Source organism: Rattus norvegicus, chromosome 2, assembly GCF_021556685.1.
Source record: "Rattus norvegicus strain SHRSP/BbbUtx chromosome 2, alternate assembly SHRSP_T2T, whole genome shotgun sequence".
In the NCBI taxonomy this organism is placed as follows: Eukaryota; Metazoa; Chordata; class Mammalia; order Rodentia; family Muridae; genus Rattus; species Rattus norvegicus.
Window position 1 is genome coordinate 24,358,331 of NC_141535.1, and position 27,481 is coordinate 24,385,811.

Consider the following 27,481-nt stretch of genomic DNA (forward strand, 5'->3'; position numbering starts at 1 on the left):
CAGAAACACAGAGATCTACCTTCCTTTGTCTCTGCTGGCCTCCTGAGTGCTGAGGTTAAAACAGTTGTGTATAACCATGCAGGGCAGTATGAGTGTTTTAGAGATGGAGGTGGCAGGTATGGGAAGCCTGGTGGCTTCACCCTACACATGTGCTGAATGGCAAGTGTTCAATGGCTCTGTCACATCGTGAAGAAGTTTTGTTAATTACTGTGGTCTACTTTCTTGTACTTTAAATTTTATTAAATTATGACAACAATGGATTACTATAGGGTATGAGAAAGAAGACAGTAAGTGGATTTTTTTCTTTAGTACATAGGCATTGAAGGAGAATGTGTATAACTTTTAAAAATGAGTTTTAGGATAGTTTACAGTGTTATTTTTTTTTGTCAGTTGATTTTTAGAAGCTTTCTGAATCTTAGAATAGAATAAAGGCTCATCTCCAAGAGGTAATTGAGAAATGATTGTGGTATAGTTAATGAAACTACATTAATAACTGCTTGCTGGGCCTACCAGTCAGTTGGCCATCAGTTTTGAAACCAAATGCATTATAAGAAAAATAACCTAAAAAAATGAAGGAAGTAAAATTATTGTTTTAACAATTTTCCCCAAGGTTAAAACATTCTATCCTGCAGGAAGCTCCCTAGGTGGGAAGGTAAACAGCTCAAAATAGCTTCAGGAAGTCCCTGAAACAGACCAGATTCACTAGGCTCCTCCCTGCCAGAGTAAGCAGTAAAACTGAGCTGCCAAGAAGTCTCAGACCAGACCAGCTAGCTGCCTGGAAGAGGTTTAGGTCAGAGTCACTTGGAAAGGACACTCTCCAACCTGTTGAGCCCCTGCAGACTGTGCAGTGTTCTTCAGGTTCCCAGCTTTGTGAGCTGTCATCCATGCTGGCGTGGGGGCTGTGGTGATGTAGCTGTCTTTGAGTCATTTCTGTTCCTGCATGTAACCCCAGCAAAACTCATTGGTTCAGCAAGTTGGACTTTGGTGTTATCTGTACTTTGTTCTGTTGTGTAGGCTTCCTATCTGAGGTGAGTAGATGTGTGTGTGTGTGTGTGGGGGGGGGGGGATCTTCCCATCCCCCAGCAAAAAAGAAAGTAAAAATAACCATATGACCTTCAGTTTTTTTTCCTATATCTACACATGCCTGGGAATTTTGAAGAATTGGTTAATGAAGACAAAACAAAACAACCCAAAGACACTTGTATAAAATCTACCTTTTTTTTTTTATTATTTACTTATTTTACTATCAGGAATGCAATTTAATTGATAAAAATAAGTCTGTGTGTGCAGCAAGGCCTTGTGAGGAGGTGAGTGACACAGCATATGTGCTTGAGTTCTGGTACATTCTGGGGTAACAGGGAGGACTGTGAGAAAGAAGTGAACCCAGAAGCACGATGCCACTTCTTACTTCATGATTGTACATGGTGCGGGAGAGAGAACCTAGGGCCTTACACACGTTAGGCAAATGCTCTACCACTAAGCCACACCCCTAGCCCAAGAGGCAGTTTTCCTGAATCTCACGCCAGCTTTTCTTAAACATATCTTTTAACCAAAGTATATTTTAAGACTGGTTTTGCTGATGCACATACTCCTTGCAGCATGGGGGAGGAGGATCAGGACTTCAAGAACAGCCTTGACTCTATGGTTTCAGATCAGCCTGGACCACAGGAGACCTTGTCTCAATGCCACCCCAACCTCACCACCCAAAAAAAAAAAAAAAAAGGAAAAAGAAAAAAAAAAGGAAAAAGAAAAAGTCAAGTAAAATAAAAGTGAGTTTAGTTGAGGGGGAGGAGGTAAAAAAGTTAATGTACAAGATTTTCACAGGCCAGGAACAGAACAGAGAGTACAAGGGACGAAGATGACAGATGATAACATTTGTTGGTCATTTTCCAGGTTTCCAATAAATACCTCCCTCAAAAGCAAAAGTTAAAACAAGTTTAAATTCTGTCATCCAGTCACTCATTAAATACTTATTCAGGGTCTCACTGTCTGCCAGGTACTGTACAAGGCAGCAGATCCAGCAGTGAGGAGACCAACCTTGCCAGAGAAGTGAACAGAGCGCTTGGCATAGGGGACAGTCTGTGCTTGGGAGAGAGCCAGATCCACACTGAGCCTGTCAGGAAACAGAGAGTCCTGCAGTGCTGTGGCCTGTGTTGAAGGGGGTGGGGCTTAGGGAAGGGTAGGACAGGTTCCAGAGAGAAGTCACCCAAGTTCCTCTGGAGAGCCAGGGATCAATTTAAAATTCCTCCCAAAGCTGCCCCCCCCAAGTTCTCCAGTAGGCAGGGACCCAAGGTTTACTTTTTACCATCCAGAGAGCAGGAAGCATGCGATCTGAGGGGTTCAGTAAGAGCAACCTCATTTCGTCTAGTGTAGTCTAGCAGACTGGCGAGCACCCTTGTCATCTGCCACCGTGCACATTTGTCCAAGTGCAAGTATGGAGCCGGTAGGGAGAGTGACTAATTTATCATGTGTCTTCTGATATGACGGCAAAGCTTCGATTTTCTCATCAGTAGTGATATTTATGAAGTGCGTTGTGAGTAAACTGGTAAATGTCAAGTTCTTACTAAGAATTATTTTGTCGTTAGAAAGTATATTTGGATTAAAAAGTGTAAGGTATAAATTAGAAACTGTGTCATTAAAGTACAAAATACACAATTCATCTCATGACCGAGTAGAGGTTTGAAATGCAGCTGTGAATATTTGGGCTCTCTTTTATATTATAAACACAGTGAATTGTCGCATCAGCATATTTATATAGTGTGTGCTGTCCAGCAGGAGACAAAGCTTACTTACACTCACTGCTATTCTAAGCAAAGCACTTTTCTTTAGTAACAAATTCACTTTAAGTGAATGCTTATATTCACTTAAAACCAACTATAAAACATAGATCAATTCAGATTTTTCCTTGAATAAGACAGTGTATGTGTGTGTTTGTAAACCACAACTCAGAGACAGTGCTTTTGATCTTGTTGTTAAATCAGTCCCCGACAGGAGAGGCAGCAGCACCTCTCTCACCAGATACTGTCTTCACATAGCTTCTTGTGTGTCACTGTTTAAGTAAAAGAAATAGTTCCACTTAAGTTCATGAGGATTTCTAAGTCATTTCCTAGCTTCTCCTGTGTTGTGCATATTCTCAGTGTTTTGATTGTCCTTTTGGTAATGCCAGCAGCTTGAAATGTGTGAGTTGTTTCTGTATTACGGTGGCTCATTGTCATTTTGAATAGGCCTGAGAGGGAGCTACTCAAGTCAAACTACAGACTAAAACCAAGGTGAGGAATATTATAGCCTAGCTTTTCCAGCCCTTTAAGGCAGTAAATATTTGACCAAGGGGGGGTAACATTTAAATGTAAACAAATAAAATGATTAATAAAAAAGAGCAATGTAAAATATAAACATTTCAAAACATAAAGAAGATTAAATATTTAAGGCTATTGTTTGATTGTCTAGTCTCAGTTTTCCTTGGCTGTTGTGAATGGGGAAGCATATTAGACCATTGGGCTGTTTTTATCCATGTACTTAAGACAGTATAAAGGCAAAGAGGGGTATACTTGTTTCTATATCATTTATTACTCTCCCTATGTATCCCTAATTTAACAAAGAAATAGTCAGAAAATGCCATCTTTCTGTCTGTGCGTTAATACAACTTGCCATCTTTGATTTGGTATTTTTTTCACAGGTAACTGAGGCTGATCATGCTTTAATACATTTTGGATTCTCTTTTCTTGGATAGAGTAGAGAATAGTTTCATATCTTTATAAAGTGCACTAGGTTTTAGTAAGTACTACTTAGAATTTTGGGCCTTCATTCAGACGGAACTTGTAGCTCTCCCTGGGTCTGTGGGAGAGCTTCCACTGATTGCATGCTCCAAGTATTGGTCTGTGTCTTGGGGAGAAGTCTCACTGCTGTCATTTACCATAACTGAGAGGGCCCAGATCTTAGCTGTTTGAATGTCACAGGAGCTCTGTCTTTTCCCTAGACTTGCTTACCACATTATTTCCTCCATTCAGTAGAATCTTGAGGTTGCTGGAGTCTTTATTTTTTCTGCTTATGACTGATAGGTTTTATTTTGTGATGACATCGAAATGAGCTTATACAGCAGGCATTGTCTGTTATTGACAGATTCTAGAATATTTACTCAATGAAGAAAGGCTACAGTGCTTATAAGTGTTTTACGTTTAAAGCTCTTAGAATTATGCAAATAGAAGTTTTATAACTTTAAATTATTTTCTGAGAGCCCCTTCTAATGATAAGAAAATTATTTATCAGAACTTGAGAAAATTTTAACACTTCAGTTTTCTTTTTTTATATTTTTTCATGCTTTAAAATTATAATTAAACCCTTTCCTCCTCCAAGCCCCTGAGTGTAAGGTAAAAAGGGAAGTCCTTATGAAAGGTATCAGAAGAGGAAAACAAACAAATTGTCCCTTTTCTGGTAGATAGCGATTTAGAGCTTCACTGACTGGATTAGATTTGTGGGATTCCACTTAATCCTCAGAGTTTTGATAGGAAGCTGAATGTGTGAACGCACAACAGTTTTATTTAAAATAATGAACATATCGTTTACATAATATGAAGAAATATAGTGTCTGGTAATGCTCTTCACTGCTTGTGTGGATCTACACTGTAAAGACAACTGCGGTGTTCATGAAGAACACCCACTTTTAGTGTCTTTATATTAGAAGTATTTAGATAGTTTATGGATCATGGATTTTACCTCTTTATTTTGAAGAAGGTAAGTTTTAGCTTTCATATTTAGATGCACCAAAAAGTTAAAACATTGCAGACAAGATGGTAACATGCCATGATTTTTGCAAATTTTAGTTTTTGAAATACAAATCTTTAATGGTTTTGAGATTTCTTTCCACTTTGAATGGAGTATTCTAAATGCTCGGACTTTCCAGTTTCTGTAGGGGATGGGACAAAAGGTGATTTTGGCTGGGTATGAAATCAAATCAAATATGCAGAGTTCAAACACCCAGGTTTTATTCACCTGACAGGGTAATTGAGATGACAACATACCTTTTTCAATGACCTATTCACAGCTTTATCTTAGTAAATTCCCAAACTGTATATCTGTATATAACTAGAGCCAAGTCAGAACAGAGCAAAAACCTCTCTGTGTTTCTGTCTCTCTGTCTCTCAACTGGTAGGTATTATCTCTCTCAGAGAAGTCTGCAAGCAAGTGGTTTACGTTCCCCACAGAAGATAAAGTGCTTCTCATTTAGAGGGTTACCCCCTATAGACTTATTGGAACTTAGAGATCAAAGAATACTATGTCAGTTCAAATCTATTTGGATAATTGATTTATTTTTGTGGTTCTTACTACAATGGTCACTTGAAGTAGACAAGCCATTTTAACCCACAACTTAGTAACTAGCCAGGAAGTCTCCTCTTACTGGCATAAAGATAATTTTCCATTGGATATTGCCAAAGATTCATTCGGCTCAGTGCCCTTGTAGACTTTGAAAGTACTGATAGACATTACTGATTGCTTTTTGGAGGGTGACACTTCTATCCCACAAATATATTAGTGACTTTCCTCTAAGTCTCTGGTCATCTAAAAAGGATAAATGACAAAAACATGGTATTTTTAGTAAACTTAAGGTATTTGAGTTAATAGTTGAAAAAAACCACAATAATGTTAGCTGATAACTCCATCATTTTGATGCTAATTTTATGACCATTGATAAATATTTATTGGATGAGTCCATTTTGAGTAATGAGGGAATTAGGAAATTCTCAATTTATGTTCAGTCTTGAAAAAGGTGTGAAAGTATATAATTTCCATAAAATTTATATTTTAGTGCATAATAGTAGGGGAATAGTTTCAGCCGTGACTTAAAGGGTGCTTGCTAGATACTTATCCGTGATTTCTGTAAGCCATCAACTTTGAGAGGGAGGTATTGTATCTCTTAGTAAAGATGAACTGACAAACTACAGATGCCTGTTGACATTTGTTGAAACTTAGTTCAGAGTTGGTTTGAACTGGAATCTGTGACTATGGAGAGAAGTGTTTTCACGTCACTTTTTTTGCCTCCTAAATTAATGCTTGTGTTGTCTGGAATATTCACTTCTGATGAACACTTTGCTTTCCCAATGATGCTGGTTAAACAAGGTGTTAGTGTAATAAGGTGCTAATTGAATGGTGCACAGAGTAAGTGAAAAAGAAATTAAAGAAGGAAAAGGCTGTGTGCTGAAGTCATCAGGGAAACTGCTTGGAGTAGCTGTGGGACTTGAGTTCAGTTAATGCTATGGAAGCATTCTGAATACTGGACCTGGTAGGAAATGTAGGGTGCAAATAAAAATAGAGAAAGACAGGTAGAGGATATTTCTTTTGGAGAAACTAATTATTAGGTGTTTAAAAATATTATGTTTATCCTGAAAGAATCAAAGAAGCCCAGTGTGAGCAGAAGAGAGCTTTTGTGTTGAAGAACAGTAGGGTATTCTCTAGAAAAGGCTTATGAAGGCGATGGGCAGTAGTTAAACCATGTAGGGTTTAACTGCCTCTGTGCTTGCCAGCAGCAGTGGCACTGTGGGACTAAAGACTATTTTTAGGAAACTTGAATCCCAGCAGCTTTAAATTACAACAGTGGAATATTGGTACAGTCAGAGGGGCAGGTCTGGTCCTAGGCTTGGTTTCCATCTGTCCCAGGTGTGGATTGATAGTTCATGTGCTGGACTTATAGTCTACACGCTGGATTGGGAGTCCACGTGCTGGATTGAGCATCTGTGAGCTTGAACTATTATTCCCTTCTCTGCATTTAACTTCTGGAGTGCTTTTGGCCAACCTAGGTCTTGTAATTTAGTGGGTGTAAGGTATAAGGTGGGACACGCCCTTCTTCCAAGTTAGATTTAGTTGTGACCATGAGTGTTTGCTCGGGATTTTCACTGAGCTCTAAGAATTCATTAACTTGGACAACAACATGCTGTTAGTCTTAGTAGCATAAGGTCCGGTCTTATTTAATTTGTTTAAAATGTTCTCATCTTGCTTCCATTCTCATTTGCTACCTCTGGATATTCACAGAGGTGTTTAAGAGATGCCTGTGTATTTAAAAAATGTATGAAGTGGCACACAAGTGCCTTTAGTCCCAGATATTGAAGGTAGAGGCACAGAGGCAGAGTGGCAGGTGGCAAGTTTGAGGCCAGTATGCTCTGTATAGAGAGTTCCAGGACAGCCAGGGCTACATAGAGAGACCTCATTTCAAAAACAAACAAAATGAAACAAACAAGCAAAAAAACCAAAACAGAAAACGTTATGGTGGTGACATGTTTATAAACAGTATCTTGCTAAAGGTCTTTTGTTATTTGTTTCCTCACAACACCCTAAAGTAGCTGATATAGGAAACTTAAAGTCATCCCATGAAGCACATGTAGAGAAATACTCTGAAGGATTTTCATGATCAGCTCTTTAAGCTCTGTGCTAACAACTCAGCCAGTTTTCTTCTATAACTGATTTTAACTGCTGCTGACCTCGGCATCTTCTCCTTCAACCCCTTTCATCTACAAACCTGAGGACTGTGAAGCAGGCCCGAGGATTTTTAATGTCCAATGTGTATATTTCATAACTTGTACCTGATCATATCTCACAGGGTCCTCTGGGGTGGCCACCTCAGTTGCCTGAAATGTCTACTGATTTGTATATACATTTGTGATAAGTTGGGGATGGGGCTCATTTATAAGGATAGTAATTATTTTTCATATTAAGCGTATAACCTAAAAGGTGCGGTAGTTTTAGTGTAGCAGCATTTTGACGTTGTCATCACATGAAACATATGTGGCATTTTCTGTTGATAGACATACGTTAGCATATCCCACAGTTTGGGGCACTTCAGATTAATTTTTTTTCCCATTTTCTTTTTTTTTAATTGGATATTTTTAAATTTACATTTCAAATGTTATCCCTTTTCCCAGTTTCCTGTTGATAAACCCCTTATCCCACCCCTGCTTCTATGATGGTGTTCCCCCACCCACCCACCCAACCCATTCCCTCCTCCCTGCCCTGACATTCCCCTACACTGGGGCATCCATCCTTGGCAGGAACCAAGGGCTTCTCCTCCCACTGATGCCCAGCAAGGCCATCCTCTGCTACATATGCAGTTGGAGCCAGGGGTCTGTCCATGTGTACTCTTTGGGTAGAGGTTTAGTCCCTGGGAGCTCTGGTTGGTTGATATTGTTGTTATGGGGTTGCAAACCCCTTCAGCTCCTTCAAACCTTTCTCTAACTCCTCCATTGGGGATCCTGTTCTCAGTTCAATGGTTGGCTGTGAACATTTGACTCTGTATTTGTTATGCTCTGGCAGAGCCTCTCAGGAGACAGCTATAACAGGCTCCTGTTAGTTTGCACTTCTTGGCATCAGCACTGTTGTCTGGGTTTGGTGTCTGTGTATAGGCTGGATCTCCAGGTGGGGCAGTCTCTGGATGACCTTTCCTTTAGTCTTTTCTCCAAACTCTGTCTCTATATGTCTTCCTGTGAATGTTTTTTGTTCTGCCTCTAAGAACTGAAGCATCCACACTTTGGTCATCCTTCTTCTTGAGCTTCATGTGGTCTGTGGATTGTATCTTGGGTAATCTGAGCTTTTGGGCTAATGTCCACTTATCAGTGAGTGCATACCCTGTGTGGTTTTGTGTGTGTGTGTGTTTGGGTTACCTCACTTAGGATGGTATTTTCTAGTTCCATACATTTGCCTGTGAATTTCATGAAGTCATTGTTTTTAATAGCTAAGTAGTACTCCATTGTAGATGTACCACATTTTCTGTATCCATTCCTCTGTTGAAGGGCATCTGGGTTCTTTCCAGCTTCTGGCTATTATAAATAAGGCTTATGAACATAGTGGAGCATGTGTCTTTGTTGTATGTTGGAGCATCTTTTGGGTATATGCCCAAGACAGGTATAGCTGGGTCCTCAGGTAGTGGAATGTCCACTTTTCTGAGGAACCTCCAGACTGATTTCCAGAAATTCCAGTCTGCAATCCCACCAACAATGGAGGAGTGTTCCTCTTTCTCCACATCCTTGCCAGCATCTGCTGTCACCTGAGTTTCTTATCTTAACCATTCTGTCTGGCGTGAGGTGGAATCTTAGGGTTGTTTTGATTTGCATTGTTTTTATTATGGGTGTTTTGTCTGTATATATGTCTGTTTACCACATGTGTGTAGTATCAGAGGAGGCCAGAAGGTGGTGTTGGGTCTGCTGGGACTGGGGTTATATACAGGTGGTTGTTGGCCATATGGTTGGTAGAAATCACACCTTTACCTGCCGAGCCATTTCTCTAGCCCGCATGTTTCGTTTCTGGGCTAGGAAGACTAAACCTGTATTATCTGTTCTTACCAGCAGCCTCTCTCTTCCCCTCCGTTTCACTGGCCCTTAGTATTTCAGAGAACAGTTTCATTACATTTGTTTATTGATCGATCGATCGATTCATTCATTTTGTGCATGTGCGTGTGTGCATGTGCGTGCGTGCGTGTGTGCGTGTGTGTGTGTGTGTGTGTGTGTGTGTGTGGTGTTTTCACATGTCACAGCATGTGTGTGAAGGTTAGAGGAAAGCCTTTGGGAGACAGCTCTCTTCCTTCACCATGTGGGCCCAAGGATTTGGACTCTTCTTTGTCAGGCTTGGTGTCAGGTGCCTTTGATGGGTGAGCTGTCTTGCCTACTTGGTGTTGGCCTCACTTTTTTAGTCTGGGATTTGCAAGTCGTCTATCATGACTTCAGTTCTCATCTCTGACAATCAGTGAACTTGGTTCTCTTCACATCCTCATGTCTGTTACTACTTCCCTTGCTGGTTTCTGTCTAGAAAACTCCCCTATTCAAACACCTCAGCATGCCCAGACCTCTGCTTCATTAAGAACGATGCCTACTAGGTGTCCTCCTATTGATTTTCAATGGTAGTGTTTTCCTGAATCAGCTGTAGGATGGATAGCTGGTAAGTAGGCTGAGCCTGATGGAATAGCAGCCGGTCAGTGTTTCTACTTAGTCTGTTTTAAACTACTCTTGTAAGATTTTCTCCATAGTGATTGCATTAGCCTGCAAGTAGGCATGTGCTTATGAAAAGAATAGAGTAAAGTGAAAATCTCTGGTTGGTGATAAGCTATGTTTGTATATTTACATTAACCTGATCTGATTTTATTTTTACATGGAATACACAGTTAAATGAATGTTACTAGTAAAAAAAATATGTAAGGTCTAGGACTTTTCTCTGTGTAAACTGCTCTTGTATTGAATGAAAGCCAGATTATGAATTCTAAAAGTATGTAACTGATGGCATTTTAAAGAACAAAAATTTCACTTAGAAGCTGAGAGGGTGAGGAAAAAGAGGAGAAGAGAACTGCCTAGTCAGCTTCTGTTGGGTAGTAGACACCAGTAACACCTTGGAAAGCTGGAGGCATATTTTTTTTCCTTCCATTTTTATTAAATTGGGTGTTTCTTATTTACATTTCAAATGTTATTCCCTTTCCCAGTATCCTGTCCATCAGCCCCCTAGCTTCTCCCCCTCACCTTCTATATGGGTGTTCTCCTCTCCATCCACCTCCCATTACCGCCCCCCCCAACAATCCCCTGTACTGGGGGTCCAGCCTTGGCAGGACCAAGGGCTTCTCTTTCCACTGGTGCCCCAACAAGGGTATTCACCACTACCCATGGAGTCAGAGCCCAGGGTCAGTCTTTGGGTAGTGGTTTAGTCCCTGGAAGCTCTGGTTGGTTGGCATTGTTGTTCTTATGGTGTCACAAGCCCCTTCAGCTCTTTAGGCCCTTTCTCTAATTCCTCCAACGGGGGTCCCATTCTTAGTTCAATGGTTTGCTGCTGGCATTCGCCTCTGTATTTGACATATTCTGCCTGTGTCTCTCAGGAGAGATCTACATCCAGTTCCTATCGGCCTGCACTTCTCAGCTTCATCCATCTCTAGTTTTGGTGGCTGTATATGTATGGGCCACATGTTCGGCAGACTCTGAATGGCCGTTCCTTTAGTCTGTAAACTTTGCCTCCTTATCCTTTCCTATTGATATTTTTGTTCCCGTTTTAAAGAAGGAGTGAAGCATTCGCATTTTGGTCATCCTTCTTGAGTTTCATGTGTTCTGTGCATGAAATTCAAGCATTTGGGCTAATAGCCACTTATCAGTGAGTGCATACCATGTGCATTTTTCTGTGATCGAGTTACCTCACTCAGGATATTTTCTAGTTCCATCCATTTGCCTATGAATTTCATGAAGTCATTGTTTTTGATAGCTGAGTAGTATTCCATTGTGTAGGTGTACCACATTTTCTGTATCCATTCCTCTGTTGAAGGGCATCTGGGTTCTTTCCAGCTTCTGACTATTATAGATAAGGTTGCTCTGAACATAGTGGAGCATGTGTCTTTGTTATATGTTGGGGCATCTTTTGGGTATATGCCCAAGACAGGTATAGCTGGATCCTCAGGTAGTTCAATGTCCAATTTTCTGAGGAACCTCCAGATTGATTTCCAGAGTGGTTGTACCAGTTTGCAATCCCACCAATAACGGAGGAGTGTTCCTCTTTCTCCACATCCTCGCCAGCATCTGCTATCGTCTGAGTTTTTGACCTTAGCCATTCTGACTGGTGTGAGGTGAAATCTTAGGGTAGTTTTGATTTGCATTTCCCTGATGACAAAGGATGTTGAACATTTCTTTAGGTGCTTCTCAGCCATTTGATGTTCCTCACCTGTGAATTCTTTGTTTAGCTCTGTACCCATTTTTAATAGGGTTATTTGACTCTCTGGAGTCTAACTTCATGAGTTCTTTGTATATTAGCCCTCTATCAGTCGTATGATTGGTATAGATCTTTTCCCAATCTGTTGGTTGCCGTTTTGTACTAATGACCATGTCCTTTGCCTTACAAAAGCTTTGTAGTTTTATGAGATCCCATTTGTCTATTCTCGATCTTAGAGCATAAGCTATTGGTGTTCTATTCAGGAAATTTTCTCCAGTGCCCATATGTTCGAGATGCTTCCCCACTTTTTGTTCTGTTAGTTTGAGTGTATCTGATTTGATGTGGAGCTCCTTGAGCCACTTGGACTTAAGCTTTGTACAAGGTGATAAGAATGGATCGATCTGCATTCTTCTACATGCTGACCTCCAATTGAACCAGCACCATTTGCTGAAAATGCTGTCTTCTTTCCATTGTTTGGTTTTAGCTCCTTTGTCAGAAATCAAGTGACCATAGGTGTGTGGGTTCATTTCTGGGTCTTCAGTTTTATTCTACTGCTCTGTTTGTCTGTCTCTGTACCAATACCATACAGTTTTTATCACTATTGCTCTGTAATACTGCTTGAGGTCAGTGATGGTGATTCCCCCAGAAGTCCTTTTATTGTTGAGGATAGTTTTAGCTAACCTAGGTATTTTGTTATTCCAGATGAATTTGCAAATTGCTCTTTCTAACTCTGTGAAGAATTGAGTTGGAATTTTGATGGGAATTGCATTGAATCTGTAGATAGCTTTTGGTAAAATGGTCATTTTTACTATATTAATCCTACCATTCCATGAGCATGGGAGATCTTTCCATCTTCTGAGATCTTCAATTTCTTTCTTCAGAGACTTGAAGTTCTTATCATACACATCTTTCACTTGCTTGGTTAAAGTCAAACTGAGGTATTTTACATTATTTGGGATTATTATGAAGGGTTCTGTTTCCATAATTTCTTTCTCAGCCTGTTTATCTTTTGTGTAGAGGAAGGATACTCATTTGTTTGAGTTAATTTTATACCCAGCTGGTTATACCAGTTCTCTGGTAAAACCTTTGTGGTCACTTAAGTACACTATCATATCATCTGCAAATAGTGATATTTTGACTTCTTCCTTTCCAATTTGTATACCTTTGACCTCCTTTTGTTGTCTGATTGCTCTGGCTAGAACTTCAAGAACTATATTGAATAGATAGGGAGAGAGTGGGCAGCCTTGTCTAGTCCCTGATTTTGGTGGGATTGCTTCAAGTTTCTCTCCATTTAGTTTAATGTTAGCTACTGGTTTGCTGTACATGGCTTTTTACTGTGTTTAGGTATGGGCTTTGAATTCCTGTTCTTTCCAGGACTTTTATCATGAAGGGGTGTTGAATTTTGTCAAATGTTTTCTCAGCAACTAATGAAATGATCATGTGGTATTTATCTTTGAGTTTGTCTATATAGCGAATTATGTTGATGGTTTTCTGTATATTAAACGATCCCTGCATGCCTGGGATGAAGCCTACTTGATCATAGTGGATGATTGTTTTGATGTCTTCTTGGATTCAGTTTTCAAGAATTTTATTGAGTATTTTTGCGGCTATGTTCATAAGGGAAATTGGTCTGAAGTTCTCTTTCTTTGTTGGGTCTTTGTTGGTTTAGGTATAAGAGTAATTGTGGCTTCATAGAAGGAATTTGGTAGTGCTCCATCTGTTTCTATTTTGTGGAATAGTTTGGATAGTATTGGTATGAGGTCTTCTATGAAGGTCTGCTAGAATTCTGCACTCAACCTGGGCTCCTTTTGGTTGGGAGACTTTTAATGACTTCTTTAGGAGTTATGGAGTTGTTTAAATGGTTTATCTGTTCCTGATTTAACTTTGGTACCTGGTATTTGTATAGAAAATGTCCATTTACTCCAGATTTTCCAGTTTTGTTGAATGTACTCTTCTTAGTAGGATCTGATGATTTTTTTGAATTTCCTCTGATTCTGTTGTTATTATCTCCCTTTTCATTTCTGATTTTGTTAATTTGGATACACTCTCTGTGTCCTCTGGTTAGTCTGGCTAAGGGTTTATCTATCTTGTTGATTTTCTCAAAGAACCAGCTTTTGGTTCTGTTGATTCTTTGTATAGTCCTTTTCATTTCTACTTGGTTGATTTCAGCTCTGAGTTTGATTATTTCCTGCCTTCTACTCCTCCTGGGTGTATTTGCTTCTTTTTGTTCTAGAGCTTTTAGGTGTGCTGTCAAGCTGCTGACATATGCTCTCTCCTGTTTCTTTCTGCAGGCACTCAGAGCTATGAGTTTTCCTCTTAGCACAGCTTTCATTGTGTCCCATAAGTTTGGGTATGTTGTACCTTCATTTTCATTAAATTCTAAGAAGTCTTTAATTTCTTTCTTTATTTCTTCCTTGACCAGGTTATCATTGAGTAGAGCATTGTTCATTTCCATGTATATGTGGGCATTCTTCCCTTATTGTTATTGAAGACCAGCGTTAGGCCGTGGTGGTCTGATAGGACGCATGGGATTATTTCCATCTTTCTGTACCCGTTGAGGCTTGTTTTGTGGATTATATGGTCAATTTTGGGGAAGGTACCATGACATGGTCAGAAGAAGGTATATCCTTTTGTTTTAGGATGAAATGTTCTATAAATATGTGTTAAGTTCATTTGGTTCATGACTGCTCTTAGTCTGTCTATGTCTCTGTTTAATTTCTGTTTCCATGATCTGTCCATTGATGAGAGTGGGGTGTCGAAATGTCTTACTATTATTGTGTGAGGTGCAGTGTGTGCTTTGAGGTTTAGTAAGGTTTCTTTTATGTATGTAGGGACCCTTGTATTTAGAGCATAGATATTTAGGATTTAGAGTTCATCTTGGTGGATTTTTCCTTTGATAAATATGAAGTGTCCTTCTTTATCTTTTTTGATGACTTTTGGCTGAAAGTCGATTTTATTCAATATTAGAATGGCTACTCCAGCTTGCTTCTTCAGACCATTTGCTTGGAAAGTTGTTTTCCAGCCTTTCACTCTGAGGTAGTGTCTGTCTTTGTCTCTGAGACCTGTTTCCTGTAGGCAGCAAAATGCTGTGTCCTCTTTACGTATCCAGTCTGTTAATCTGTGTCTTTTTATTGGGGAATTGAGTCCATTGATGTTGAGAGATATTAAAGAATAGTGATTGTTGCTTCCTGTTATATTTGTGTTTGGATGTGAGATTATGTTTGTGTGCTTGTCTTCTCTTTGTTTTGTTGCAAAACAATTAGTTTCTTGCTTTTTCTAGGGTGTAGTTTGCCTCCTTGTGTTGGACTTTACCATTTATTATCCTTTGTAGGGCTGGATTTGTAGAAAGATATTGTGTAAATTTGGTTTTGTCATGGAATATCTTGGTTTCTCCATCTATGTTAATTGAGAGTTTTGCTGGATACAGTAACCTGTGCTGGCATTTGTGTTCTCTTAGGGTCTGTATGACATCTGTCCAGGATCTTCTGGCTTTCATAGTCTCCAGTGAGAAGTTTCGTGTAATTCTGATAGGTCTGCCTTTTTATGTCAGTTGACCTTTTTCCCTTACTGCTTTTAATACTTTTTCTTTGTTTTGTGCATTTGGTGTTTTGACTATTATGTGTCGGGAAGAGTTTTCTTTTCTGTTCCAATGTTTATGGAGTTCTGTAGGCTTCTTGTATGTTTATGGGCATCTCTTTTTTTAGGTTAGGGGAAGTTTTCTTCCAGGGTTTTCTTGAAGATATTTACTGGCCCTTTAAGTTGGAAGTCTTCACTCTCTTCTATACCTATTATCCTTAGGTTTGATCTTCTCATTGTGTCCTGGATTTCCTGTATGTTTTCGGCTAGGAGCTTTTCTGTTTCACGTTATCTTTGACAGTTGTGTCAATGTTTTCTATGGTATCTTCTGCTCCTGAGATTCTCTCTTCCATCTCTTGTATTCTATTTGCGATGCTTGTATCTATGACTCCTGACCCCTTCTCTAGGTTTTCTATCTTCAGGGTTGTCTTCCTTTGTGCTTTCTTCATTGTTTCTGTTTCCATTTTTAATTCCTGGATGGTTTTGTTCATTTCCTTCTCCAGTTTGGTTGTTTTTTTTTCCAGTAGTTCTTTAAGGGATTTTTGTTTTTCCTCCTTAAGGGCTTCTAGTTGTTTACTTATGTTATCCTGTGTTTGCCTAAGGGAGTTATTTTTGACCTTCTTAAAGTCCTCCATTATCTTGATAAAATGTGACTTTAAATCTAAATCTTGCTTTTCTGGTATATTTGGATATTCGCTGTTTGCTTTGGTGGAAGAATTGGGCTCTGATGATGCCTTGTAGTCTTGGTTTCTGTTGCTTGGGTTCCTGTGCTTGCCTCTCACCGTCAGGTTGTCTCTGGTATTAACTTGTCTTGCTGTTTCTGGTGGTGGCTTGACCCTCCTGTGGGCCTGTTGTGTCAGCACTGCTGTAGACCTGTTTTCCTGTTTTCTTTCAGCCGGTTATGGGAACAGAGTGTTCTGCTCTCAGGCATGTAGTCGTTCCTGTCCGCTGGCTTTCAGCTCTCTGTAAGGGCAGCAACCAGAAGGGTCCTGCCCCTACTACTCCTAGGTCTCTGTGCATAGGGGACACAGATAGTGCTAGGCGTTTTCCTCTTGAGTCAGGAATATGGGCAGAGAGTAGTCTCCTGTGGTTTCACAGGAGTGTCTGTCCCTCTGATGGTCTAGCTAACCCACGGGATTTGCGTGCAGGGAGCTGTTTGATCAGTTCAGATCAGATCTGGGCGCAGTCTGTACCGTGGGGCTCCTGCAGCTTGACTGCTCCTATATTCCTGTGCCAGAGGCACTATGCAGTTTCCTCTTGGGCCAGGGGTGTGGGCAAAGGTGGGCAGAAGTGGCATTCTCTCCTGCCCTGCAGTCTCAGGATTGCCCACACTTCTGGGTGTTCAGTTCTCTCTCCCCCGGGATTTGGGAGCAGGGGGCTGTGGGCCGGGATCAGAGAGGTTTGAGCCAAAGCCAAAGACCGGAAGTGCCCGGTCCCAGAGGACTTCTGCCTTTGTGTGTCCTGAGTCCACCAGGCAGGTCACTTGGAGCAGAAAAGTTGGTCTTATCTCTGGTCTCAGGCATGTCGTCGCTCCTGGCAGCTCGCTTTCAGCTCTTGGTGAGGGCAGCAACCAGAAGGGTCCTGCCCCTGCTGCTCCTAGCTCTCTTTGTGCAGGGGCCACAGGGTTTCTTTTTGTTTTTTTTTTTTTTTTTTTTTTTTTTTTTTTTAAGTGTTCCTTTTGTTGTATTTTTTAAATACAGATATCCAAAAAATAACTACTGGTGTCACATGCAAAGCTTAGCACATGTCACCTTCTAGTACCTTAAAGTTTTAATGTTCAAATGATTCTGATCCAGCAGTGGGATTTCTTCCGTTGTAGGCAATAGTTATTTATTTGATGAACTGTGATACAAGTTAGGGTGTAAATGATAGAATCACGGGAACCCGATTTGTAATGACTGCTCGGATGGGTTTACCCCCAGTGCGTGGCAGCGGCGACTCAGGCAGAGCTGTGATTGCTCTCAGGGCAGAAGGCAGCTGCTCTTCAGTTGCTGGCTTTTGCTCGTGCTCCTGTATAGTAAAGGTGTGTGAGTTCTGGTCACAGAGGTGTTACCTGCATGTGTAATTATATTTTTATTTTCTGTAGTTCCTATAGCTGTGACATTTTGGAGTCTTCCTGGCCTAGAACATACTGCTCCTTTGGGCTGGCTAATTCCTAGTGGTAGCAAATGGTGCCCTTACACACTAGATGTAAGGCTGCACACCTCGTATTGAGCTCTTACTGACTGAGCTGTTATCTCCCTGTAGTAACACTCCAGGGCCTGGCCCACGCAACAGTAGCCAGGACTTGGATCCTGAGCCTGTTGAAATTGTCTGAGCTCGCTAACGCTAACCTCTTTAACTCGCCCTGATTTGCTGTTTCTGCATAGACATCATAATGATGTGTGCCACACCTCCCCTCTGTTCTACCGCCTGACTGACCTGGTATTTTCTAAGCAGCTTTGGGTAGAGTGCCATGCCCTTTCCTCTTAGAAGTAATAGGCAGGCTAACCCCTCCCCCCACTCTTCTTCCTTCCACTCCTATTTTATTTTCATGTGATAGTGTATAGTTGTACAGAACCAATTGGCTTGGAACCTTCTTTCTAACCAAGGCTGGCCTTGAACTCTTAATCTTTCTACCTCAGCCTTCCAAGTATGGGGATATGCATCTCCACTCTCAGCTAAACCCCTCTTTTTAAGGCAGTTGTCTGTGTCTTATTTTTTTACTGTGTTCAGTGAAAGTAAATTTCTGTATATTCAAAACACAGTATCAGTTGTTCCTAGAGTCTTACTACTCAAGGCCAAAGTCAAAATAGGTAGGAAGACCTTGGGCACTTCTAGAATCCAGTGTCACTGAGATTTCTGGGTCTACACTGGCTTGTGCACAATATAAGCACATGCAGGACCCTCTTGAGAAGTGATAGATTTGGCTGGATTAAGGGAATAACTGCCCTCTCCTTTTTGTTTGACTTGGCTCTTGAAGGAAGTGAGGTCTGTAGGAGAGATGGGAAGAACAGTGCAGACTAATTTCTGGAGAAGGTGCTCACTAGAGCAAAGCTCCCCAGCAGCTGTCACAGAGGAAGGCCCGGAGCCAGGGCACTCCTGCTGCTGCTTATGACCTAGAGACAATGCCTGAGCTTCTGCTGTGGGAGTTGACTGTTAAGACTTTGTTCTGAGAGCTCTGGGACCTTATCTGTTCTACTGTATAAGCTAGAGTGCTTCAGGAACAACACTGGAATAATAAACATAGTAAATGTTTGCTGAAGAAAGGTATATCTTTCTGCTGAGGGTATATTTTTTAATAAAAACGTAAATGAAGGAAAATTGGACAAAACCTATATATTTTATGTTCATTAAATATCAATTGTATTTTAAGAAATCCAGGCATTTCTTGCAGGAGGTTTATAGCAACATCTAGAATAGAAATGGCTTTAGAAGGATACATTAGAACCTCTGTTGTCTAAACTGCTTTTCTTAGTATAGGAAGCACCGATTTATTTACTGTGGATTATTTGTAGCTAAACAGTAGGGATGACCTTGACCAGTGCCTTTTTCTCTTTGATCCCTCAAGGAGTACAATCCCATTGAATATTGGCAACTTGACATTTCTGTGAATGTCTGAAGTGAGAAACTTCTGTTCTTATCATAGTTGTGTTAAATGTAAATGAGAGAGGATAGTTTCAGTTCAGAGCTTGCTCAGCAGAGCCTAAGCCTCCACTGTTCACTAATTTCCTGATCTACTGGCCTTCGACTCTGACTCTCCCTCCCACCCTCCTTGCCTGGAGACCAGTGGTTGCTGAATCATGTCTTCATGAGCTAGCCTGCTTTTCTCACCTTCATATCTACAGCATCTTTCTCTGGCATCACTTTGGATCGACTGATTTCATTTAGTTTTCAGAATTCTGTGTCCAAGGTATATGGTGTACAGTGCCCTTGTACATATAGCCATGTTATATGATGTGCAGTATAAATAGCCATGGTATATGATATATAATATATATATAGCCCTTGTGTATATAGCCATGGTATATGATGTGCAGTGTATATAGCCCTTGTGTATATAGCCATGGTATATGATGTGCAGTGTATATAGCCCTGGTGAATATAGTCATGGTATGTGATATGTAGTGCATATAGACCTGTTGAATACAGTATATGGTTTACTGTATAGCCCAAGTGAAAAATGGATAGTTTTCTCCAACTCCTCTCCTTGTGTTAGTTCCTAAAACATACCTTCATGTTAAAACTATGTTGCTGTGAGCTTCTTGTAGACTTTTCTTGCCCTTTAAAGGAGTCATTTCTCAGTTACTTAGTATTTTCTGGAGAGAACGAGGGCTTTTCATCACAGACAGGACGTTGTAAGTAGTGATGGCCAGAGGAAGGCGCTGTAGAGTGCAGCCCAGGGTTAGAGAAGCTCTGGGGCCAGGTCAAGTGGCTGGCAAGCTCCAGCTCTGGATTCAGTTTTCCCTCTTGGAGAGGCCACAGCTACATCGGCTTCCTTGACAGGTTCTGATGCCTTTTATGGAGACTTTGCAAATAGTTGAAGTGAATGTTTGGTGTTTTATGGTCGGCTAATAACATATGGGAAAGTCTCAGGGGATGTGGAGAGTAAAAGCAGAAACATGAAAGGACACGTGGAATCATGAAGCTTGTTTCGCTTGGGACAAAAGGATAAAGATAGTATATGAAGGTTAAAGTCAACTGAAAAATTTGAAATACATAGTAAATTTTACAGCAAACATCATAGTTGCAATGTGTTAAGCACCTGTGCTGCTCTTGGTTCTGTCTTTAAAACATTGTAATTGAAGCAGAATTACATTACTCCCCCCTTTCCTCCCTCCAGTCTCTCCCAGGTACTCTCTGTCCTGTGTCCACACCCCACTCGCAAGCTGATAACCTCTTTTTCTTACATTATTAATGTTACATACATAATACACGCACATACACATACACATACACATATACATATATGCACAAATATGTCACTACAACCTGCTGATTCCATTTTGTTGTTTGTATATATGTGTTTCAGGGCTGACCACTTTGCATTGACAACCAGTAGGAGCTTATCTCTGTGAGAGGCGAATTCACCACCTCTCAGCAGTTGTCTGTGGCCTGTTACTCTTTGTCTAGGTGTGGGACTGGACATTAACCCCTTCACGATGTCGCCATTGTTCTGGTCCTGTTATATGGTCACTTCTAGGAGAGATTGTTTCACAGCAGACTTCTTGTAGTTCGGCTCCTACAGTCTCTCTCTCTGTCCCCTCTGTGCAGTGTTCCCTGAGCATAGATACAGGAGCTGGGATGTAGCTGTATTCATTGGGGCTGGGCTCCCCACCATCCATGTACTTCTGGATTGTGTCTAGTTGTGGTTTTCTGTGATTTTCTCTAAAGAGAAGCTTCTTTGATGTTGGGTGGGGTGATGATGAAGCTTCCTGTCTGCGAGTGTGAGGATAAGGTTTAGAATGTAGTAAGGATTAATGCAGATTAGCACAGCAGTGTTAGTGGGTTATTCTGTAATGTCCATGACCCCATGGCCCCAGGAAGCTGCGCAGTGCCCAGGCATAATCTCATCTCACCCCAGTCAGAATGGCTAGGATCAGTGAAACAACTGACAATGGGTGCTTGTAAGGTTGAGGAGAAAGAGGAATCCTCATTTACCATAGGCAGGAATGCAGATTGATGCAGCCACTCTAAATCAGTACAGAGAATCCTTGAAAACTTCCACTAAGTCTACCATATGACCTAGTTACACCAACCCGGGCCTGGGGACTAGACGGTCACTGCTGCTCTGTTGGCAGCTGCCAGGGGGAGGAACCGCCTAGATGGCCTTTAGCAGCTGAGTGACAGGGCTCTAACACTGGAGCACAGACACAGCAGAGAGCTGTTAGCTGTGAAGATGGAAAGGAAGGCCTGAAGGTTGTAGGTGAATGGATGGACCTAGGGAGGGAACCCAGACCAGAAAGACAAATGGTACATTTTATCTGTTGCTTGTGCTTCCTAGCTCAGATGTGAGGATTCACAGTGTGCAGCAACCACAGCAAACAGGAAGATAGTAAGGGAACAACGTGTGTGTGTGTGTGTGTGTGTGTGTGTGTGTACGTACTTGTGTATGTGTGTACGTATGTGTATGTATATAGTGTCTATATGTGTATTTGTGTATGTGTGTATGTATATATGTTGTATGTGTGTACATATGTGTATGTATGTGTCTATATGTGTACTTGTGTATGTGTGTATATATGTGTATGTATGTGTGTATATATGTGTATGTGTGTGTATGTGTACTTGTGTATGTGTGTGTATGTATGTGTGTCTGTGTGTGTATGTATGTGTGTATGTGTATGTATGTGTGTATGTGTACTTGTGTATGTGTGTATGTATGTATGTGTCTGTGTGTGTATGTATGTGTGTATCTGTATGTACGTGTGTATGTGTGTGTATGTATGTGTGTATCTGTATGTATGTGTGTATGTGTGTATATTTGTGTGTCAGGGAGCATGCAAGGGGAATGAATAGGGAAATAGAAAAACAGAAGGGTTCGGATGGAAGGAAGGATACGAGACAACAATCCAAACCTCAAGGAATAATGTTATTTAATACTTACCTAAAACTGTGCACAATGTGTATACATCAGTCAGTCTGTCTGTCTGTCTGTCTTTCTATCTAGGAGGAAGTTAAGCCACTGAAGCTGATAGCGTTCCCCACAAGATCCATAGACTAACAAAAATCCTAGTAGCAAGCATGAGAACCTTCATTCAAACAGTTGGGCAGGGTAGTGTAGGTAACTCCACACACACACACACACACACACACACACACACACACACAGACATACACACACACATTCACACACACAGACACGCATACACATACATTCACACACACAGACATACACACACACGTGCACACATACACACAGACATACACACACAGACATACACACACATATTCACACATACAGACATACACACACGCACAAACACACATGCATGCACGCATACACACACAAAGTGTCTATGTAGCCTTTGGTTGCCTCATGGGGTTGGAGTCCCTATTACTGAAGATGGCATACACTTGGGATCCAGGCTTCATGATCAGACCTGGATCTGTCTCAAAAGCCTCCTTCCTGCTGTCTAGATTCCATGTTACCAGAAAATATTGTGCAAGCTGCCAACAGAGGGAAGCAGTTGAGCAGTCTTACCTAGTGGTGACATCTGTGAACCACAGCAGTGACAGCACGATGAGGTATTTGAAAAGGTGCAGTAAGCAGTGTTTGCTTACTGATTTCTGCTAACAGAGGGCTAAAACACACCCGCTACTGACCTGTGTCCTGGGGAGCAAGTGTAGGGACGAGTAGGTGAGTTGTGTATGCACAGTAGTATTGGAGCAGTGATACTTCATCATGGGCAAACATCAGGGAAAGAAAGGTTTGAGTGGAAATATCAGGACCAGATTGGTTTTAGTTAGAAATCACCTTGACAACACTGAGTGTTGAAGACAGTTCAGGAGAGAGAGCAGCTGTTTGTGTGTGGTGATTGCTGTAGGACCGACTATTGATGGAAATCATTCAAACAGGAGGTCCAGAACCGACGAGGGGCTACGAGGAAACAGAGTAAGGATAACCTTCTATAGGAAGTAATGTTTACATAGGTACAGTCCTACATGCTTAGTTTTCTGCACTTACAGGACATCTAGGCAGAGATGGTACTTGATTTCAGGTCTAAAAAATTATTTATTTTGGTATATGAGTGTTTGTTTGCATGTGTATGTGTGGCACATGCCTAATGTCTATGAAGGTCAGAAGAGGATGTTGGATGCCCTGAAGAATGGCTGTGAGCCACTATGTGGGTGCAGGAATCAATCCTGGGTTCTGTGAAAGAGCAGCTAGTACTTTGTCTTCTGACCAGATACACACACATACACACACACATACACACGCATGCATACACACATGTACACACACAGGCACGTATACACACAGAGTTTAGGATTCTGAATGCTAATATACAGATGTGGATATTTATTATTTTCTCAGCACAAAGCATTGTGCTAGTATCAAGAGCCAAATATCAGATCAAAATAGACATGTACTTTCCATTCTCCTAGGTCACAGACACAAAAATTACAAATTATTTTATTAAAGTGATATCTGACTTAGATCCAGAACTCTCATTTCCTCTAGAGGCCACTGTATATGCAGAACACAGTAAGCCACTTGAAGGCCTTATTCAGGATAGGAGTTAGCCAAGTAGTCAGACGAGGGAAGGAGGAGTTCTCCCAGAGTATGTGGAGGCAAGAGTATGTGCCAGGCTTTGAGGCAAGTAATAGCAAGTGTTTGGAATGAAGCTAAATATGTGGGAAAGGATCAGATTATGCAGGGCCTCACTAGCAAGGAAACAGCTTAAAATTTATTCTGGAAACACCAGAAGCCACTAAAGGGTTTCAGTTTTTAAGCAGAGTACCAGGACTGTAGTTTGTGCTTCTCAACAGTCTTTGGGACTATATGGTAGGGACCATGTGCTTCCACATGGTACGGATGTGGACTTGGAGGAGCAAATCAGGACTCTAGCCTGAAAATAGGAGTGATGAGGACAGTGGGAAGACCAAAGTATAAGCAAGTGGACCTTGATGACTGACCTTGATCAGGGCATCATGGTGTTACTGGAGTCTTCAAAGAGGTCGGAGAGGGAGAGGGAGAGGGAGAGGAGAGGAAGGGTAAGGTACGCAGAATGCTATCTTTGTGTTAGAGATACAATACTAACTTTTAAAGAAACTAGCATGTTCAGTGTAATTGCTTAAGTTTCACTTAAAGAGAAAACTGTATGTGCATATGCAGCAGAAATATTCAGAGACAACATAGTAATACATCACTAGTTTCATCTGAATAAGATATTTCTTCATAGTTTCTTTGTATAATTTTCACATTATGTAAACATTAATAACTAGGAAATTTAATTTTATTTGTTTTATATGCATCTTACTCATGTTTTACAGCACATTGTTTTTTAAATCCTGGTGAAAAAGTTTCTTGATCTGTAGTGAGAAGTTTCTGTCTATGATCATAACTTTGTGTTTAGAGAAGTCTACTTTCAGTCATCGTAGCTGATTATCTTGGTACTTACGGCCATGTTTCCATACAAGGCTGTATTGCTTCTACATGGATTTTTTTTTAGATACTATTGATTTCTCACAACAAATATAAGACTTTTGTTCCCTTTCTCGTCCTATTCACAGCTGCACACATTTTTTGCCAAGTACAGCTCTACTAACTTTGGCTTGAGCCTTGAGCAGTATTTAATGTTTACATTATTATAACTGACTGCTATTCATAGCCCAGCCATGCATGTATTCTGTGACAAAGTTTTCTTGTACAGTTTTGCTACTGGAATCTACCAGTTAGAAAGTGGCTTAGATTTTCTGTAATGCCACCGTTATTTGTTAATAAACATAGTTGCCCTGTTAACTTTCTTGTCTTTGTCTCTTTTTTATTAATTGATTTACTTTATGTTCCTACGGCTTTCCCTCCCCCAACTCCTCCCAGTCCCCCCCCTCCAATCCTCTGATCCTTCCTTTCTCCTCAGAAAAGGGCAGGCCTTTTGTGGATACCTTCCCTCCTTGGCATATCAGGTTGCAGTGAGACTAGGCAGGGCAGTTCAGTTCGGGGAAAGGGACCCAAAAGCAGGCAGCAGCAGATGCAGGGTTGCTGTCTGAGCCCCACATGAAGACTGAGCTGGACAACTGTTTCCTGCATGCAGAGGTCTGCCTCCTGCCTGCTCTCTGGTGGTTCAGTCTTTCTGAGCCCCTGCAGGCCAGGGTAGTTGATTCTGAGTGTTTTCTAATCTTACTTTCTTGATGAGGTGGTTCTCATACTCTTCTCACCATTCTAAGATGCTAGTTTCTCTGTAAGTGGGTGTTTTTCCACCCACACCGGTTCCCGAATAATGACTCGAGGCTATTTATGTGTGAATGCTTGCCTAGGCCATAAGCTTGGGCTTGCTTCCTGACTAGCTCGTGACTTATGTAACATGCTTAATTCACGTCTGCCACATGGTTAGTTAGCTCTTCGAGTTTCCTAGGTTCCTGCGTCCCACTTCTCAGAGTCTGGCTCCTCTTCCCACCTGACTCTATTCCAAAGTTCCTATCTTCTGCTGGATGCCCCCGCCCCTTTTATCTCCTGCCTTTGGCTAATAGTTTTCGATTGACAGGCGATGCTTCTTTCTGCACAGTACACAGGAGATGGTCCCTGCATGTTTCGTGGTTTGGCTTTTTGCATCGTTTGATCTTGGACTTTCTTCCTCACTCATCATCCTAATGGTCCATTTGGATTTCCATCACTAATGAGTTATCTTCAAAAAATCAGCACACAAGGAACACCTTGTTTCTGTTTTTGTTTCAGTACATGGTTGCTTGTCTCCTAGAGATGAAGCCTGCTGTCTTCTGCTGGTATGGGACAGACATGCCACCTCGCTGGAATAAGTACCAGGCAGGGGAAGGAGCTGAGAACCCAACAGTTTTTAATATAATTTAATTTAATTTATTTGCTAAGCCTTCTGCTTATATCCTTCCCTCCTGCTTCCAAAGTTGCCTGGTGCTGTTGCTTTTATGGTTTGCAAATTTTGTCACATAAATGTAATCTCATTTTCCTTCATAATTTCTTAGAATTCAGATTGTTTTTGTCCCTGAAAAGCTATTTATGACCTTTTATTATTGTGAAGTTTCATCTTGTGGACTCATTCTTGTGTATATAAGCAGGAAAACCTCTTAGTCTCCTCTTGGGGCATGGTGCACCTGTAATTGTGACATCAACCTACCTTCTTTAGCCAGAAATCTGTTACCTCTATGTTTTGAAAATACGACAATATGACCTTTCCCAGTCTTGGCCATAAAGCCATATTGCCAGTTGACAGCTCTTGATTGGTCTCATGAATATCTTACCTACTCTGCCTTCGCTTAAAGTCTTCCTACTTATTTGACCTTCACTTTTGGTATTTTAGATTAGGAGTTGGTATTTAAAGATAAGAGATAATCATCTGGAAAACATCTGGGGATCCAGGAGGCAAAAGAGAGGACAGCTGGACATCACAGCACTAGTCTGGACACAGATGGCATAGGTAGCTTACACCTGGTCAGTACACTCCAGACACCAGAGCTCCTGCACATATTAGCCCTTGTGAGCATCAGCGGGCATCAGGCCAGCTTGTCAGCGGGGACTCTTTTACTCTTCTTTACAGGAGAGGAAACCAGGGCAGAGAAATACCATGTAGCTCTGCTCTAGCCAGCTCAGCTCAACAGGAAGGGAGATGTGAACAGTAAACACCCGGTAGCGGACCGTTTGCGCCATGCCCATCGGGAAGCTTTTTTGGTAGTTAGGAAAGACTTAGGTTTGTTCTGTGATATAGTCTGATCAGCTTTACTTGCCTACTATCATTTATTTCCTTAGACACTATGTATCATATAATCTGCAAACTTAAACTTTCATTTTCTTGATTTATGCTAAGGAGAAGTTGTTGCCTCAGATTTTTCTGACACACCTTCAAAGGTTTGCCTTCTTTTCTGCTCATCAAGGGTTAGGGTTAGGGTTAGGGTTAGGGCTAGGGTTAGGGTTAGGGTTAGGGTTAGGGTTATGGTTAGGGTTAGGGGTTAGTGTTGAGTTAGGGTTAGGGTTAGGGTTAGGGTTAGGGGTTAGTGTTGGGTTAGGGTTAGGGTTAGGGTTAGGGTTAGGGTTAGGGGTTAATGTTGAGTTAGGGTTAGGGTTAGGGGTTAATGTTGAGTTAGGGTTAGGGTTAGGGTTAGGGTTAGGGTTAGGGTTAGGGTTAGGGGTTAGTGTTGGGGTTAGGGTTAGGGTTATGGTTAGGGTTAGGGGTTAGTGTTGAGTTAGGGTTAGGGTTAGGGTTAGGGTTAGGGGTTAGTGTTGGGTTAGGGTTAGGGTTAGGGTTAGGGGTTAGTGTTGGGTTAGGGTTAGGGTTAGGGTTAGGGTTAGGGTTAGGGGTTAATGTTGAGTTAGGGTTAGGGTTAGGGTTAGGGTTAGGGTTAGGGTTAGGGTTAGGGTTAGGGGTTAGTGTTGGGTTAGGGTTAGGGTTAGGGTTATTGTTATGGTTATGGTTAGGGTTTGGGTCTCATGGCCATTGGCCCATGGGTTGTGTCAACAGTGTTCTAATCAAGGGTATGTTTCTGTGATCCTCTGCAGCTGAGCTGCCATTAGCTCAGAGTTTCCAAACCCACTTTCCTGTGGTACTGTGAGTTTTTGGTAGCACTCTGGCAAAATGGG

The 27,481-nt window shown here is 41.3% G+C and overlaps 1 protein-coding gene across 52 annotated transcripts in view; it reads left to right on the top strand.

The window, feature by feature from the left end:
• Positions 1-27,481, top strand: part of Ssbp2 (single-stranded DNA binding protein 2) — a 282,626-nt gene that overhangs the window by 15,239 nt on the left and 239,906 nt on the right.